Raw genomic sequence first — 18,354 nt, forward strand, 5'->3', positions numbered from 1 at the left:
GGGGCTTGGGTGTTGGCCTGAAAGTTTGATTTAAATTACTGTATATGTTCCCCCATGGTTAGTTTTTGCCCAATTCCTAGTGAGCTCATCCACAGCTACAAGCAAGTAAAAAAGGAATTTAAAAAAATTATCACAAACACAAATCCACACATATATTCCAACTTTAAACTCTCAGCCAATGCTCCATCTAAAATGTGTCCATCAATGTCTTATTTGTTGTGTACCATGTCTTCTTATCACATTATCATCAAGTAAGGCCCCCTAGCAGAGGAATACAAGTTTTGAGAGATGAAAGTGATCATGACCAGAGCTTGTTCTTAGGCTGGGGAGAGGATTTTCTGTCTGAAAAGTTGTCAAACAAATGTGGACTAGAAAGTTTCCAAGTATTGCATGGTAAAAATGTTAAATGAAATTGATGTTCTTTATCTGTTTGTTGTCCGTTTGTAAATTTGCATTTATAAAGAAGGATGTTATGGCAATCTCCCGGCAGCTTTCCTTTGCCTTAAGGATTGTTGCAGTTTAACCTGTCCCACTCAAAAAATGAAAAAAACGTTGGAAAGTTTGGAAAAGTTTAGCAATACAAACTCTTAATCTAGGTTAATTGGCTTTCCCTCAAAAATTGTCCTTGGACTACATTAATAAGCAATTAATTAGAGTGTGAGCCCCTGTGACGGAAAGTTGGTGATATGACAATGGACTTTTTAAAGTGCTGTGTAATATGCTGGTGCTATATAATTGCTGGCCAATAATAATAATAATCTAACAAGTGTATGGAAATCCTAACCTATTTCTAAAGCCGCCTTCACACTTGTACAGCCTTATGAATAAGTTGACATATACTGGGCCTCATTTTTTAAAGCTCCCCAAGACTGGAGAATATAGACTATCATGGAAAAGTGGGGTGATCTTTTGGAGAGCTTTATTAAACACACTGATGAGCATAGCAAGGCAGCCCATTATTTGAATGGATGGCCAATGCACTTTAATAGACCTAAAATCACAAATGCACCACAAAAATGTTACCATGTCCTGTAAAAAAAATGAAGACACATTGCTCTGATGTGTTTGGGTGCCCTTCAAAATTAAGTACACTGTAAAGCACTGAACTATTATAGCACACGCTGGTATTGCATGTGTCACCACGGAGTGTTTGTCATAAGATGACCTAAACCTAAATCTTTACATTTTTCCTAACCCTAAACTACCCTTTTCTTACTAACTAAAATATTAAACAACAAGGGAAATACTAGGATCCTTGTGGATTTGCTGGTTCTTACACTATATTCTGTGTAACAATACTATGACTATCTACCAAATGTTAGAGAATGGCATGGAGAGCCAACATTAGAGATTGCATAAGAAATTACCAGAATTATATAAAACAGATTACACCCCTATCCAGTTCTGAATACCACATTGCTGCCCTGGTGATAACAGTCCACATACCTTTTGAAGTTGGCAACCCAGTGCTGTTTTTTATATAATTTCCTTTTTAAGAAATACAAGTTAAATCATAAAAGCAAAACTTAAAGAACAATACCAACAATGGTGCCTGGACTTGCCAGAGTGCGACAAACATGCCTATAGTTTGCTTTATTATTAAACATATCTGAATGTTGGGACATATCCAGACAAACTAAATTATTTAATATTTCTGTGCTGCTAATGATCAGTTAATTATTGAAGAAAACATTCAGCATTTTATACCATCAATTAGAAACGAGACAAATAATCATAATGATTTTTGTAATAATTATAATTAGTTACCTTATCTTATAAAACAGCATCTTCTTAAGCATTAACAACATTTAAGGCCCATGTCACATTAGCAATCTCTCATTGACAAGAATATTAAAAATACAAAGAATAAAATTACCTGACCCATTACATCATTCCCAACTGCTCGACCAGCAAGGTATTGCACTGCTACTCTGTTGGCATTGGGAAACATTCTGGATTTATTTGCCTAGTAAAAGAATGAAGCCAAACAATCAGCTGATTCTTTTTACCAATCATTTTATAAAGTCAGTGCAATGACAGCCAGTGTAAAATTGTTGTTTTTTCCTACTCTGTTACTGTGTAATATCTGCAAGAAAACGGAATTGCAATATGTATATATATTATGCAATATATGTAAAGACAGTATGTTGTATATGTCTAAAGACAGTAAAACAATGTGTTGAACGTATCACCATTTTATTTGTGTAAACTTTCCTACTAGATTGTAAGCTCTTCGGGGCAGGTCCTCTTCTCATATGTCACTGTCTGTATCCGTCTGTAATTTACAACTCCTAATTAATGTACAGCCCTGTATAATATGTTGGCACTAAATAAATCCTGTTTATTAATAATAATAATAATAATAATAATATTAATAACAATAATAATAATAAAAAACTTAATTACCTATTCTGGAAAACTTGCTAAGGGCTGTTGGGTTCTGAAAAAGGAGAGGAGATGTAACAGACAACAGAATCATGAATGATAATAATGATTGGAGAAAAGCTGTGACTGCACCTCTGGACTATTCTGGTCAGAAGTGAAGAATAAGTGTAAAGAATCCCATTTTGTTCTTTCCATGACAGATCTGCGCCTTACAACTTTATTAGAAATGAATGAATTGCGAGTTATCATTTATGCTGTACAGAAATGAGTGGTGTTGCTTTTTGGAGTCAATTAATTTTGTAATTTTCCACATTTCCCATAACTGAAATGAACAAACATAATGCTTGAGCTAATCAAAGTTCTGTTTTTCAAAATACACCGCAGGCTCTCACTTCTGGGTTCACAGACACAGGGGGCCTAGTTTATTAAAGCTCTCCAAGTCTAAAGAGGATACACTTTTATCAGTGAAGCTGGGTGATCCAGCAAACCTGGAAATCATCTGATCAAGGACTCAAAACATTTGCTAACAAATAGCAAATCAGTTTGAAGAAATCCATTCCAGGTTTGCAGGATTACCCAGCTTCACTGGTGAAAGTGTATTCTTTCCTGTCTTGGAGAGCTTTAATAAATCAGGCCCAATAGCTCCACTTACAGCCAAATATTTTGAAACGAAAATGTTTGCGACTAACAGAAGTATCAGGCTTGTAATTGTGTTGTCAATGTAAAAAGCAGTGAGCAGTTCCCTTGGTGATTCGTTGGTAGGGCAGTCCTGCCCCCTAACAACTGCCTGTCAATAAGAGAACTTTACACTATTTGCCTGAATATTGGGCTTACAAGTCTGATATTATTATAATTATGAGCTGAACTAACACAAGAATTGGGGTAGAATTTTAAACATTGTGCTTGTTAGCCTGCTGCACACTGTGTACAGATAAAGATTTCATAGCCTAACTTCAGTCCAGGTAGGAAAATGACAACTGCTGATCTATAAACTTATTTAAGGTCACTGACATGATTGTAACAGTACTGAGATCACAGTCTGACAGCCAGATATTTAGCATTATCAGATGGAGAGAATAATAATGGCAAAATATACTATGCATGTCTTCATACAAACTGTGCTGCCATCTAGTGATAAAACAGAGAATACCCGGGTGGTTGTTGTAGCAGTAATTCATACTTTCTGGCATTATGTGTTTCTCTAGCAGAATAATATATTGAACTGTCATATGTGATCATAATATTCATCTGTAGAGATACCATGTTATTACTGTCATCCCGAGATATTGTAAATCTTCCTTTAATTGTATCTGCATATTGTGTGGTTGTACTGTGTGTGTTACACAGCCATTGTAATCCTTTATTTGGGGTCATTCTGATCCAATGGATCCAGTCTCTGCTGACAGAGAATCCAGAACCTTTACAAGTCAAAGTATGGGAGCTCCCAGGCTTTACTACAACTGGATCTGACTGCAAGAGTTCAGCTGAACGGACACCTAAAAATAAAACATAATATATAGCAATTAATCACCCATTCTGCACATTTGAGCAATGAAAAATGATTGTAATAACTAAAAGTTTAATTAGAACCCCAGTGAAAAATGTTTAGTATTTGCTCACCAGTCAGGCATGTCAGTAATAAAAAATGATAAAATAAAGTTCACATTATGGCAAAAACTCCTCAAATTTTAGGTTGGTTTCCAAAAAGTAGTCCCCTCTAGCTTTATATATGGATTGGCATTTTCATACTTGGAAATTATGTTGCTTTATTTGCATATAACAGCTGATAATCTTAACCAGGGCAGAGCTGATGAAGACTTCAACCCTGCCAGCAACAATTCTTCTCCAAACTCACTGTCCTTCATACCTTAAATAAAACACAGACACCATCTTGTGGGATACATTGGCCATAGCAGCCCCTTTTTTAAAAACATAAAACTTTAACCTTTTATTACCAGTACAACAAAACCACATAATTGAAACAAGTTCAAGTATAATCAGGATAATACCAAATACCAGTATTAGGTCCATGAAAAACCTCCTGCCTTAACCGTTTAACACAATACTTCCGCTAACAAGACAGGCCCCCAGCCACTACCACACCGACTTGGGGACAATTAGCAGGTATCACCATCTCTCTCCTGGCCCCCACAACAACCTAGTGCCACCCGGGGCTCCCCCTTACTAGGAATTTCATACCCTGATGAGTTCCCACCCCCCTCTAAATTTTTAGTCTCCCTCTCTTCTAAAGTCTCATGGACCTACCCACCGTGCCACCTGCCGCAAGTGTAACACCTTACTCTTGCGAGCACTTTCATACGGCTCTCCGCAGCCCCTCCTGTAAACTCAAACACTACAAATCCATTCCCACTGCATTTAAATGCACCCCATCGCTCCGCATAAACAAACCGGGATCCTTCTCCAGCTCCCAATGCCTGACTACAATACTGCCTATCCTCACCACAAATCGCCCCACCTCCTTGTTCACCTTGATACACGCTTTATTCTGTTGGTGGAGCGAACGCGTGTTTCGCCAATCCAGCCTGGCCACTATTTCGAACCACAGCAGCACCGTGCTCTGAAATGGATTCCTCAAATGCAAGAAATCAAACTTGATGACACAAACCACCCAAATCATTCTCCCCCAACATGAATGAGCAGGACATCAGGAGGCCTATCCAAGCAAACCTGTGTAAATTCAGGCACCAACCTGCTCCACTGCATCCCAGGAATGCCTATCCACCGCACCTGTGTGACGTCATTCTGTAAGCCCAATTGCCACTCTTGGGACATCCACAATAAACATACGAATGTCCCAAAATTCAGACGAGACACCTTGCCGCACCTGTAACACAAACAAAAACCATTTTCCAGAACATGCCCCCACTTCACACCACCCTTTCAAACACCAATACCCCCCAAAAAAACATTTTTCCTAAACTCACGTTTGTGATTGTATACTTTGTTTCATTACAACAAATGAGGGCGAATGTACAGCCTGAACCGGTTAGATTCCCAACGTCCTTTTTGCTTAATAACTTCAGGGCCCAAACCCCATCTCCTAAAAGAATGTGAGGAATACTCACCCACATTCCTCCCTGAAGCCACCTCATACTTCCTGAAAACAGCCCCAAACTGGAAACGTGTCATAACCCTCCAGTTTGTGAATAAAAGTTGACCATCCCCGGGAGCTGAACTTATAAATACTTACCCACAACCACCACCGGCTAAATAACCGAACCCTGTATCGCACCCAACTCCAACCGCGCACCTCTTCCCAACTGATCTGTTTTCAATCCACACCACAACCCTGTTCCCTTCCAAGCACACATCCCCCCATAGTAAGCCCCCAGCCCTGGACTTACTTAGACAGACCACTTCCACCAAACGTAATGCTGAAAAAAAAGGAACTACAAGTAACGCGAAAAACAAAACAACCTTAAATAATCGGAGCACACTAGACCCAACTGCCCCACCAGTTCCCACAAAATGTCCACCGATACAGGTCGTCTCGTATCACGATGCCCACCACCCCTCCTGTAACCCTTCAACGCCTGCTGAACTACAAAACTCTTAGAACCATCCACCCAACCCAGCAATTTAAATAGGAAGGCCAAAGCTGATAATTTTTTTACTCATGGCCCCCCCTGACACTCCCCTCTTGAATTTAGGTACTAAAAACAACAAACCAATGCCTCACCTCTTCTGGGGTCACCCCCAGCCCCTTCATTCTGCAAGAACACACTATTCCCTCCAAGTACCCACATACGCTTTTTATACGTTCCAGTGCACACCGAACACTGAATCAAGTCAGCAATGACCCCCAGACCACCTTCCAAAGCCCTTTCTGAGCATGGGGATCCCTGCTCGTCTGCCTCTGGTGCCAGCGAGAGAGAGAGCCAGCAGTTACATTCTCGCACCCAGGCACATGAACCGCTCTTACTGAAACATTTAACCACAGACACAACAAAACCAGACCTCATAAGGCAGATCACGTGGGGGGGGGATGAGGCCGAGTTATTATTAATAACCTCCACCACCCCCATATTATCGCAATGAAATGAAATTTGCAATCCCGACAACCTACCCCACAATGCTGGCGCCAAAATGATTGGAAACAGTTCCAATAACATCAGATTCTTACAAAGCCCCCACCATCAACACTCTTTTGGCCAGGGCTCTGCCCTCCATCTACCCCCAAAATACACTCCATAGCCGAATGCCCCCGCTGCATCCATCGCCAAGTCCAATGCCCCATTGTCGACCACCTCACCCAGCCACAAGGAACGCCCATTGTAAGTCGCCAAAACATTCTGCCAGTCACACAAATCCTCTTGCAATGTTTTTGTTAACTGCACATGATGCCCATGGTCCTGCATGCCAACCGTGGGAGCTGCAAGTCGAAGGCATAAAATTCTACCCATGGGCATAATCCTGCATGCAAAATTCATTTTTCCTAATAGCGATTGTAGGTACCGCAACTGGATCTTGCACAAAAGGCATGCCCTCCGCACCTCCTCCTTTAATGCCCCCAACTTGTCCTCAGGAAGCCTGCATTACATCTGCTGGGAATCAAGCACAATTCCCAGAAAACTCAGCTCAGTGGAAGGCCGCTCTCTTTTGTCCCCACCCAATGGAACACCAAAATGCTCCAGCACATACTCAAGGGTCCCCAAAAAGTTAGCACACACCAATGAACCCAGCAGACCCACACACAAATAAATTGTCCATGTAGTGGATTTTTGAAGTCAAACCGGACAACCCCCCTAACCACCCACTTCACAAGCGTGCTAAAAGCCTCAAAGAAAGCACAGGAAATGAAGCACCCTATTGGGAGACACTTATCCACAAAAAAGGACCCCTGCCACTCACAACCTAATAATCTAAAACTATTTGGATATACCAGCAACAACCTAAAGGCCGAATCAATATCTACCTTCGCCATCAAACAACCCCAGCCCGCCCTCCTAACCAAAGAAAAATGCGGCATCAAATGAAGTGTATGCCACCCTGCACAAACCTGGGTCAATGACATCATTTTCTGACCCTCCTCTGGAGAATGACAAATGATGTATCATGAAGAAATAATTAGGTTCCCATTTGGGAACCACCCCCAGCGGCAACACCACCAAATTCCCTACCCATGGCGGTAACTGAAACAGACCTGCCATACACCCTAACGCAACTTCCTCCTCACATTTGACTGTACCCACCCCGGCGCAGCTGGCAAGGTATCCTAAAACCCTCAGAAAAACCCACCTCCAGCAGGCACGCTGCCTACCTATCTGGATATCTACCGAGAAAGGTTATCATGTTTTGCACCCTCTTCCTCGTCGCTTACATTTCCCGCGAGCTCAGCGGGACGTCCTTTTCCCCTGCTCTGATAACAGCTAGCTGAATGGGCTCCCCCATATCCAGAACACTCCAGCTTGAACCTGCAAGATGCTCCAAACTTGCATATACCCTTGACTTCCGTTCCCCTGGCGGCTCCAAGAAAGGACTGCAAGCCCAAATGTGCCGATGTCATCAGGCACAGACTTTGTGGTCCCAAGGCATCCCTGGTTGCATCACCTTTCTCTGCCGAAATTGCTCATCCAGGTAGCAAAGAAACGCCGAACAGTGCTTGGGCGCTTTTTCACCCAAGATACTTGTCAAAATTGCGAAAGCCTGTAACCTATTTTGGAAAGTCCGCAGGATTAAATGCAAACCCCCCTTTTCTGCCCCTGACTTTTTCACGTCACCCGATTTTAAATCCCACACCGCAAATCGTTCTACCAGCAACAGGGAAAAATTTTCCACATACCTATTCATAGCTAAATATTCATATAAACAATAAACTCTTCATATGACAGCATAGTGTACACTTTTTGTTTTTTCCTACTTCCACCAACAACTTATTCAATAACTTGCATTAAAATAACAAAGACCAAAGATCAAACTATTTTATTTAAATTCCATTATAACCCCAGGTTCCTGGGAGAAAACTAAATGGAGGAAAGTGCCTGAAAGCTAAGCTGTGGAGGAGGTGAGCCATGAAGTTAACATGTTACTGTGCCTAATTTTCTATAATATCTAGGAGAAGAATTGAGACTAAAAACTTTAAACATAATTATTAGACTCATCAAAAAGGGGTATTTGTGGGTTTGGGAGTTCCCAAGTATTGCATGGTAATATGTTTTTACTTTGTTCCACTTATATTTTAATGATTTGTATAGGATGGGGACTTAAAACAAGCGGACTTTGTATTCTAATAAAGGGTATATTTCTTAATTCCCATTACCTGCATCCTAATACTCAATTAATCCTGTACTGAGAAAAACATGGACACTGATATTTCTGACCTTCATTTGATTTGGCTCTTATTCCGACTCTTTGGCTTTAATACTTTCTTGTATTATGGCATAAAGTGGATTATGGCATCCTCTGCACAGATTTCCATTCCTTGGATGAACACATATTCCCCCACCACCATTAGCATAATTAAGTAGGGAATCATTAGGTTACAGTTAACATTTTCCTTTTTTCATAAATGGAGGTTTCAATTCTTCCTTACTCTATCCAAAGAGAACAAAACTTCCAGATATTAAATAAGTATTTTATCCCCTAATTCTACTCTACAGGAGTTCCATATAATAACTAATATAAGAACATATATTCATTGGAATAGATTGGAGAAGGAATACCTGAGGGTCACCCATACCTCTATATAGGTGGAGGGACATAATAAAAGTCCCGAACAATAAAAAAAGTAGCTGAAGACCCCTGGCAGGTCCCCATACCATACATAGGAAGCGCAACAACAATGGCAACTTTGTGCATTACATTATGATTTGAATGGACGGCCAATGCACCACAAGGGACCTATAGTCATAAATACATCAATATTTCTGAAAATGTCATAATGTACAGTAGTGCCTTGCCTAGAAGTGCACTGCACATAAGTGTATTGGACACTTGCTTTATTTTGTTGTGGTTCTAGTAAAAATTAATTGCACCACAAGGTTCCCAACTGTAATAAAAAGCACAGTTAATGACACACGTTACCTCAAAGCATATGTCTAAAGCTGGTCCTAAAGTTAACTTTAGCATTTATCCTAACATTAAGCTATTCTTTCCTTTATCTCTTCCTTAGAATTAACTTTGCTTCACTTGCTGGTATTTACTGTGAAATTGCTGGTTCTGACATCATATTCTGTATGTCATTAACATGGCAAATAAAGTATCTGCCAAATGTAAGAGAATGGCATAGAGAGCCCTCCCTAGAGTTCCTGGTGTTCTCCAAGTCTTTAGTCCTCCATCATGGATTCGGTTCCCTCCTTAAAACCTTGCAAAGGAAAATTAATCTTTACTGAACACATTTTAATTCATTATACATTAATGTATTTATAATGTGTTTTTTAATCTTTAGTTACTTCTAGGCATCAGGTAATACATACCAGATCAAGCAAACAGAGATTACCCCTTTTTTAGGAATCCCTGTCAATGCACACTCTATTCAATTCTGAAGAAATGAGCTGTTGACTTGGCTTTAACAGTTCATATACTTTCAAATGTTGACAAGTCAGTGCTGCATTCTATTCATTTTTTAATAATACCATTTCAGTAATATAGACAGAAAATATTGAAGGACAATATTTTGGTAAACCCTGAAGGATCCATTCCAATTGCATTTGACTATAGTTAGCCCTTTATTTTTAAACATATGACAAGAATGTAGCTAGTAAATTTACAATTGGTAATCTATAAACTTGTTCTAAGTCAATGAAGTTACTGTCAAAGTACTAAAACCAGAGGATCAGCTTGACAGCCAGACATGTATCATTATCAGAAGGTGATATAATAATATTATTATTAATAATAATAATAATAATAATAATTGCATGGTGTAATATTCATGTCTACTCTTTTTCCACCCCTGATAGTTCCCTTTTTTATACAAACTGTGCTGCCATCTAGTGATAAAACAGAGAATAACCGCGTGGTTTTTGTAGCAGTAATTCATACTTTCTGTCATTGTGTATCTCTTGTACAATAATATATAGAACTATCATCTGTGACCATATTGTTCATCTGTAGAGATACCATGTTATTACTGTCATCCCGTGATATTGTAAATCTTCCTTTAATTGCATCTGCGTAGTGTGTGGTTGTACCGTGTATACGGCACAACCATTGTAATCCTTTATTGGGAGTCTGTCTGACCCAATGCATCCAGTAACTGCTGACAGAGAATCCAGAACCTTTACATGTCAGTGTATGGGAGCTCCCAGGCTTTACTACAGCCGGATCTGACTGCAAGAGTTCAGCTGAACGGACACCTAAAAAAAAAAAAATATATTATTATTGATCATCCATTTACACATTCTAGCAATGAAAGATGTTTGTAATAATTTTGTAAAAAGACTGTTTGAATTTTAGATTAATATGAAAAATGTTTAGTGTCTGCTCACCTGTCAGGCATGTCAGTATTAATACATGGCCAAATAAAGTCCTCATTTTGGGAAAAGCTCTTCAATTTTCAGGTTGGTGTACAAAATGTAGTCCCTTGTGCTTTATTGTGGGATTCATTTTAATACTTGCAAAATATGTTGCTTTATTTGCATATAACAGCTCATATATACCACTGGCTTCTGATATGGGAACGCTGGTGTGGGAATCAGGGGCTTTGCATGGCTTGGAAGGAGCTGTTGAAGGCTGAGTAGCAGACATTGCTAAATAATCTGCAGCAGACAGGACACAATGTGGGGGGCTAAGGGGCTCTGCAGAAGGCTGGAGGGCACTGATCATAGATGGCAGCTCTGTGGCAGATTGAGAGACACTGTGGTGGGCTCTAGTGCACACTGCAAGGTACCATGGCACATGTGGGGCTCTCTAATGGGATAGGCATTGCTGCATTTGGAAAGGAAGTGGAGGCTGGGAGACAGAGTTGAGAGATTACGGGACACAAATGCAGATCAGCTGAGTATAGCAGCTCTGGATGGGGATTCTTTTTTTTTGGTTTGTGTCCAAGATGTTTTAAAGCATTGAAAATATATTCTCACATTTCATGAATAAATAATTTTACTAGGAGGTATAAGGAGGTTATAAATACAAGTATAATTTTTGGTGCATGTATTAGGGCTCAAGGTGGATGTAAAGTTGTGCTTGTACATACTACCAATAAATAAACACACATAGGGATGAGAAAGTCTCGGGTATAAGGGTCACAGAACAGATGCCTAGGTGGGGGTGCATATGTATGTTGGGAGGGGGTAGAAAAAAGTCACAAAAGGAAGTATCCTCATGTGATGGTCACCTTCCCTAACTAAACCTATGTTTTTCTTTTAAAACTCTTTTTATTTGAAATTCCAGAACATAGTACTACTAAATAAGAAGACATTAAATTAGTCTTCTGGTTACTTTCCATTGTCCCTAAGTCTGCTTGAAGTTAAGGGAATTCCAAGAAAGGAGGTGCAGCTATGTCGGACAGAGTTGGATACAGCTGATCACCAGACTGGTTGTTAACATTTTCGCAGTAAGCCAACTTCTAATATTAATGAAGCTTCCCCCACCCTGTTGGTTTAACCCCCTTTTGTAAGAGTGATTTACTAAAGAATCACTAACCATAGCCTTGGTTTACTTTCAAAACCCTACCAGGTATAGTGGAGATTTCTGTTTTCCCCCTGGAAACTGACTGAGTATTTAAGGTTAACATATGCCAAGCTAGAATAAGTAATTAGTCATTCAACCCTTTTTTATAGCAGGGAACTGCATCATCGACCAACATGCTCAATTGCTGCAAAGAACCTCTCCAAGACTATCATGGGAGAACCTAGGTGATCCTGCAAACTTAGAATGGATCTGGTCCTGGAATAAAAAAATGCCAACTAAAAGCAAATGATGTTCAAGAAATTCATTCTAGGTTCTCCCATTATAATCTATCTTCTCCAGTCCTGGAGATCTTTAATAAATCAGGCCCATTGAAATGCTGGAGCTTCAGTAAAATCGGTCAGTGGTTAAAGGGTTTGGAGAGATTTGCAGCATGTGGAAATATGGAGGCTTTGCAGCAGGTTGTACTCCAAGGTAAAATTCTATTGCATATTAAAAAACCCTTTGGTGGATGGGGGGTGTTTTTATAGGGCTGGCCATCATTCTTTATCGGACAGATGTGGAGTTCGGATGAGTATAATAGCTCTGTGAGTCTGATTTTTTTTTCCTTCTGTCCAATCTAGGTTAGAACTTGGAAAATAAGTTCTATGATTTTTGAAAATCATTTCCTATCTAAATAAATAGTGTTACTAGAGAGAAATTGTTAGTTTTAAATACTGGTATACTTTGGTACATTCAATAGGGTTTATCAAGGTATGTGTAAGGTTGTGCTTGATTATTCTGTAAATTGTATATGTATTCTGTATTGTTTTAGGAAAGTGTTATGTATATAAATGTGTACACCAATACAGATTTCTGTTTTTTAATTTATGGTTACTTTAAACATAAATTATGATGAACAGAAGGCACATAAATATTATTATTTAGATATTTGAGGCATATAGTAAAGTAGGTTGACATTACATGTACTTAACATCAATGTATAAACAGCTAAAAAAATTTCATGGACTGCAACTATTGCATGTGATCAAACATTTGAACACATAGGTGGATCTTCAAACAAATTGTATCCTCACAGTCTATTCCTGCTTTAATGTTGGAAATATGTCCCTCTGTTACTTATGTTATGGATGTTTTATTATTCACATGAATGTTTATATTTTCATGTTTCTATATTATTTGCTTTTTCCATTTATTTAGCATAACAATAATAAAGTAGAAGACAATAATATTAAATCGATACTAAAAAGATAAAAATGAATCTACAGTAAATATAATTTATTGCTATTTGCTTAATATTCCGCAAACTGACTGCCAAAAATCTGTTAATTTGTTCTGCAGCATTAAAATCACAGATGTAGATTAGCTCTTGTTAGGACAGAGATACGTCTATAACAGTTATATGTTGCCATCTACAGATACCATGAGGAAGGAATATAACAGTTTTTGTTATGTAGGACAATATGTTTTTATCAGTGTGTCTTGCACAGTAATACACAGCAGAGTCTTCAGTTTTCATGTTCTCCATTTTTAGAGATGACAGACTGTTACTGTTATCTCTGGAGATTGTAAAACGTCCTTTAACAGAGTCATGATACTCTTTAGTGCTCCCTGAAGGAGCGCTTATATATGAGACCCATTGTAACTCTCCACTGGGAAACTGTCTGACCCAGTTCATCTCATAGCTACTGAAGGTGAATCCAGAACCTTTACAGGTCAGTGTATGGGAGTTTCCCGGCTTTATCACCGCTGGATCAGACTGGGTCAGTTGTTCTGCAGACTGGACACCTGAACAATGAGAAAATATAAAAGTTAGGAATTATGGTAATTGTGTTTTTCCTAATATGATAACTAAATATAAAACAAAGTAAAAGAGATACTTTTCTGTGAAGTTTTACCTGATAAGCATAATAGACATAATAACAAACTTATTATCATCTTCATTGTTCTTGTATTCAGCTGTGTGTATGCAGAAGAAGAAATATTAATCTGTATTAGTGTATGTGTGATGTGAAGGCTACAAATAAGAAAGGGTTGTAAGTTCATTTGCATTTTACTCCATTGTTTTTACACATACCCTCCCTCCGCCTTCATTTCATATAAATATATAAACACTAAAGAAATGTAATGATTTTGGCATAGTTGATGAATATGTCTTTTTTGTTTTTGATTTTGTACTAGCAAAAACTGTCATAAAAAATATGCTGAGACATTCTGCGCTATTTATCATTTCTCAAGGACAGATAAAGCTAAACTGTTATATTACGTACACCACTAAAAAGTATTACAGTATATACCATTTGCATTATCAACAATAGATATCATGGAAATGGAAATCAGGAAATGGAATCAGAAAGGAATTTTTTCCCCTGTTGAAGCAAATTGGATTAACTATGTCTTATAGGGTTTTACATCTGGGATATGTTTATTTCCCTAGTGGTTCAACGTTTTTCAACCTAACCTACTACGTAGCTATATAACTATATACTTTTGTTACTGTTTGTGTTTCATTATTAAGTGAAAGAGTGAGTGTGCTCTATCTGTCCCTACAGTTTATTCATAACTGAAATTGACAAGAACAATTCCGATCCATGAATAAAGAATGTAAAACAATTTCAATCCATTTTATTATGTGGTGACAATTATGTGTTTATACTTCTAATTTACACTGTACATGTGATCATAATGATGTAGAAATATTCATGTTTTAAATGGCTTTTTTTGATGGGGACGCGGGGTTGACTTGATCAGGTCAGAAAAAATAATGTGCTAAAATTTCCTATCACTTGTCAATCACATTTACATTTATAAACTCCAGTGAGCATGTGTTGGGCAATGGGAAACTGCTGGAAAGGTGAACATGTTACTGTACCCTTCTTTAAGAATGTTTTAGGTGTGAAATGATAAGATAAAGATATAAAGATAATTATTTTAATCATAATATGTGAACAAGTCAAAAAAGGGTACTTTTGGGGTTGGGTGTTGGCATGGAAGTTTATTTCAACTTATTTGATGCCCCAAAGTTGGTTCTCACCCACCTTTTGGTAAGCTCATTTATTGGTTTATGTTTTGTTACTTGAGTTATCAACTCTAAAATGTTCATGAGAAAGTATTAAAAGGTTAGTAATGGTTACATTTTCCTGTTCATTCTTTTACTTATATATTCATAGGAGTGGATCATACAAATAGGCAGACTTTGACCTTTTGTTTTCACTCTCCATTACATACACAGTAAGGGCAGACTCAAACCTGCTTTGGGATTGAGAGATTATGCCCAGTTCCCTGCAACTGGCATATTATCAGTTGCTCATGCCAGTTTTTAAAGGACCGGCATCTGCACAGCTGGCAGCAGTAAGGTTTACCTGTACTGCTCACTGCAATCCCTATTAATTCCCTATGGAGCTGCTGCCAGGATATGCTACATGGAGGGTCTCCCAAGAGGCAGCCATTCCCTGGCATGAGGAAGCGGTAATTGCACTGCAACCAAACTGCCAGTGTGTAAATAAACCCATAGTAATAAAAAAAATGGACATCTGATTGTAGGAGGGAATTTTCTACCATAATCAGTAAGTAGACACAGCAACTTCTGTACTTACGGCACAGACTCAACTTTTAGAAAGTGCAGGATCCAGTCACTGCCGCATCCCATGAAGCTGTGATCTTCGCCAATGGCTCCATGACAATCGTCCAGGTAAGCAGAAATCCCCTTTGGCCATTGGATGCCACTGATGATGTAACTCCTAGTATGTACTGTCAAATTGTTAACATTGTTTGAGGTATAACACTAACTTAGCTAATTACCAAATGTCTTTACCAGAGATCCTCGTGTTCTTTTATTAGGTCTTCAGTCTTCCATTAAGAATCTTTGTCATTACCCGTGAAAACCTGTAACCCATAATTATCTGTCTTCAGTGGATACATTAATATTTATTGTAAAACAAATTATTGGTAAAGGTGTGTACATTCAAATTTGTTTTTTACTTACATTGAGGCATTAGGGAACAGATAAGAAACCAAACTACCAGACTTTTCAGAATATTTGTTTTTCCTCTCAAAGCATGCCCACGAGACTTTATTATTGCCTTCTCAATAATGGACCACACACTGTTAAATGCTGGCAAGCCAATGATGTCTTTAAATATTTTGTTTTAATCATACAGTTTTAAACATAAATACCACAAATGTTTTGATGAACCCAGATAAACCTTTCCTAACAATCATAGCATGACCCCACATCCAGATAGTCAAACTGAAATACTTCATATGCCTGTGCTTCCAATATCTGATCAGTAATCAGTGTTATTATGGTAATTACAAATCATCCTATTTTAAGTCACTGCATTGCTAAAACCAGCAACCTCCTAGGTATTAAAGAACATGATACCCCTGAATGGTAAGAATGATGGTGACTACTTGCCCCACTTTCTTAATTCCATCCTAATTTCATCTGCTGCCGTACTGCTCATATGAACCAGCAATGTTTCGCTAATGTTACTTCCTTGCTGTTGAGAGATCTTCTGCACTTTTCTAAGATCAACTGAGCAATCCCAGTCTAAAGACATGAAAATAATAGATAGAATGTACACACATTTTATTAGTGCTATCAGGTTGAGAGGAAGAAGAGATAGACCAGACAACAGAACCATGAATGCTGTTATGTTTGGATAAAAGCCTAGTGACTGCAGAGCTGGAAATAAGTCAGAGGTCAGAAATAAGTCTCAAAGATTACATTGTGTTAATTGTATGGCAGAATGACACCCAAAAACTTTCATAATTAGATATTACAAATGAATGCATTGAAAGGTTTTTTTATACTGTATAGACATGAGAAGGGTTGCTGTTCCAATTCTGTCTGTTTTTGTACGTTTCCACATTTCCCAGTTTTGTTTTTTTGTTTTTATAGAACCAAACAAACCTGTTGTCCGAGCTTACCAGAGGTAATGTACACAGCTGACAGCCACTGCCGGGTTCTAAGCTTCACTATTGCAAGCATTAAGATATAGTCCAGGTAGACATCCTGTGACCTGCTGGCCAATAGGTACAGATAAGGAGCTCATTGCCTAGCTTCAGTTCGAAGTAGTAAACTGAGCATGGCTTATAGAATGTGATCCATCTATTCTAGGTGTTTAATTGTAATGAATATATCACTTCATATAATGACTTTGTTTGTATTTTTTATTGTCATAATTTTTTCCAAAAATAATAGTTGTGTAGTTCTCTGGTTTTGTACAGATTGAAACAAAAGAATCCTTGTGACAGCCAGACATTTAGCATTATTGGAAGGAAAGAATAATATTGGCATAATGTACTATTCATGTCTTCATACAAACTGTGCTGCCATCTAGTGATAAAACAGAGAATAACCGGGTGGTTTTTGTAGCAGTAATTCATACTTTCTGTCATTGTGTGTTTCTCTAGTACAATAATATATAGAACTATCATCTGTGATCATATTATTCATCTGTAGAGATACCATGTTATTACTGTCATCCCGAGATATTGTAAATCTTCCTTTAATTGCATCTGCATAATATGTGGTTGTTCCATGTATTTGGCACAACCATTGTAATCCTTTATTGGGAGTCTGTCTGACCCAATGCATCCAGTAACTGCTGAAAGAGAATCCAGAACCTTTACATGTCAGTGTATGGGAGCTCCCAGGCTTTACTACAGCCGGATCTGACTGCAAGAGTTCAGCTGAATGAACACCTAAAAATAATACATAATAATTATCAATTTATCATCCATTCTGCAAATTTCAGCAATGAAATATGATTGGAATAACTTTAATTTAAATAGATCCTTATGGAAAATGTTTAGTGTCTGCTCACCTGTCAGGCATGTCAGTATTAATAAATGGCCAAATAAAGTCCTCATTTTGGCAAAAGCTCTTCAAATTGAGGGTTGGTGTACAAAATGTAGCCCCGTCCTGCTTTATTCTGGATGGCATTTAAATATTTGGAAATTATGTTACTTTATTTGCATATACCAGAGACACAGTAATATACCAGAAACACAATAAATGATGTACTTCATACATGTGCACTACTATGAATTAGGGCTTATGATATAATCATCAGTTTTGTTATATCAAACATTTCTTATTTCTCATTCATAAAACACAGATTAAATACATTCCTTAATTACCTCTGTTGGTAATAGAAAATCTGTGGGTGGGTAAACATGTTTTAAATATTTGTTTAATTTACACGTGCAGATTTCTTTAATTAAAAAATATAGTTTATTGCTAACAAACTCATGTTTCAGGTATCATTGCATTCTTTATGTTATACTTTTTTTTATATAACATATTCAGGTTACATAGGTTCATTGTTGCCTACTTACATTTTTGTATTATTTTTTGCTCATTAGTACATGATA

General features: G+C 38.0%; 2 long non-coding RNA genes and 1 gene segment (V, D, J or C); all 3 read right to left on the minus strand.

The window, feature by feature from the left end:
* LOC140333452 (immunoglobulin heavy constant mu-like) overlaps positions 1–18,354 on the minus strand; it is a gene marked incomplete in the record, with an annotated part of 720,383 nt that overhangs the window by 633,700 nt on the left and 68,329 nt on the right.
* On the minus strand, positions 10,503–11,204 carry LOC140333468 (uncharacterized). The gene is made up of 2 exons (XR_011921364.1): positions 10,836–11,204; positions 10,503–10,703 (listed from the first exon to the last, which is right to left on the minus strand). It is a non-coding gene; the product is annotated as an uncharacterized lncRNA (long non-coding RNA).
* LOC140333470 (uncharacterized) lies at positions 13,456–13,956 on the minus strand. The gene is made up of 2 exons (XR_011921366.1): positions 13,872–13,956; positions 13,456–13,761 (listed from the first exon to the last, which is right to left on the minus strand). It is a non-coding gene; the product is annotated as an uncharacterized lncRNA (long non-coding RNA).

The sequence above is a fragment of the Pyxicephalus adspersus genome, chromosome 6, assembly GCF_032062135.1.
Source record: "Pyxicephalus adspersus chromosome 6, UCB_Pads_2.0, whole genome shotgun sequence".
Taxonomy (NCBI): Eukaryota; Metazoa; Chordata; class Amphibia; order Anura; family Pyxicephalidae; genus Pyxicephalus; species Pyxicephalus adspersus.